Here is a 1,667-nt window from a genome sequence, read left to right as displayed (position 1 = left end):
GGAGAGAAAATGTTTTGAGAAACGATGTACAAATGCGCTTTACACAATTGATGTGTGTATGGATTGGGATAACAGTTGTATGAGCCCCAAATAAAATGATTTTTTTTAAAGAAAAAAAAAAAAAGACATTAAAAAAAAATGTAAATGGGAACTTTAAATCAGAGTAATTGTATATTAAGTCCAGATCAAGCTCTTAAGTCCCATATTATCCTACATGTCCTATACCAGTCTATAAATTTCTCTTCAGATTCACACATCACATGCAATGTTGTCAAATGCAGGAAGGTCACAGGTCAGTGGGTGGAAAATCTTTTGGAGCCAGTGGTGGTGGAAGCATCTCAGTGCTGGCTTGGATTTCCCTGTCATTCCTCCAGCTAAATGACTCTGGCTCTATCAGCTTATCTTCATGTGCCTTGTCAACCAAAATGTCTTGCAGGGAGAGTGTGTGTCCCCCTCCAGGATGGAAGACAGGAGTTCCCAGAATCCTCAGGAGAAGGGCATGCCTCCACAGAGGCCTCATTGGCTATGACCTGAATGACAGGCTAGACTCTATCCCTTCACTCAAGTTGACAGTAGATTATGTAACTGCCACACTGTGAGCAAAATTTGATTCAATGATAGTGGATTTAGGTTTTTCCCGCTATGATACCCCTTATTCTCCAAATAATGTAGTTTTCTATGATTATTTGCTAAGCATACAGATTGAATAAGTATGGTGAAGGAACACATATCTTGAAGCACACCTTTCCTAATTTTAAACCATGCCCGTTGATCTAGGTACAGGTATCACATGAGCACATTATTCCCAAGGCTATCCATTGTTTGTTACGAATGCCTTAGAATAGTCAACAAAATTCAAGTAAGCATCTTTCAGGTATTCTCTGCTTTCAGACAAGATCCATCTGACATCAACAATACTATCTCTTGCTCCCCATCCTCTTCTGCGTCCAGCCTGTAGTACCTCAGGCAGCTCCCTGCCAGAGTGTACATCTACGAGTGTTGTTGAACTGGAGCAAAATGTGACTTGCACGGGACACCATTTATATTGCTCTAAAATTTGCACATTTTACTGGGTCACCTTTCTTCAGAATGGTTACAAATATAAATTCCTTCTAATCAGTTGGCAAGTAACTATCTTTCAAATTTCTTGCCACAGATGAGTGTTTCCAGTACTTTATCAGTTTGCTGAAACTGACAAACTTCAGTTGGCATTGGATCAATTCTTGGAGCTTTGTTTTTGGCTAATGTTTTCAGTGCAGTTTGGATTTCTTCTTTCAATACCATTACAGTCTTGAACCCGAGGTTCTTGCTCATTTGCTACCTCTTAAAATGATTGTGTTGAATAGTTCTTTTTGGTAAAGTGACTGTCCAGTCTTTCCATGTGTTCTTGATGCTTCCTACATAATTCAATATTTTGTCCATAGAATCATCCAGTAGCAACTTAATGCTCGATTTTTTTCCCTTGAGTTCTTTCATTTTCAGATATGATGAGTTTGTTCTTCCATTTTTATTTTCTAACTATAGGTCTTTGCATATTTCATTGTAATATTTTACTTTGTCTTCTTGAGCTGACCTTTGAAATTTTCTTTTTTTAAACATTTTATTAGGGGCTCATACAACTGTTATCCCAATCCATACACCCATCAATTGTGTAAAGCGCATTTGTA

The sequence above is a fragment of the Echinops telfairi genome, unplaced genomic scaffold, assembly GCF_000313985.2.
Source record: "Echinops telfairi isolate 266 unplaced genomic scaffold, ASM31398v2 ScPeMD7_6;HRSCAF=24_1, whole genome shotgun sequence".
NCBI lineage: Eukaryota > Metazoa > Chordata > Mammalia > Afrosoricida > Tenrecidae > Echinops > Echinops telfairi.
Note: the sequence above shows the minus strand (reverse complement) of the source record.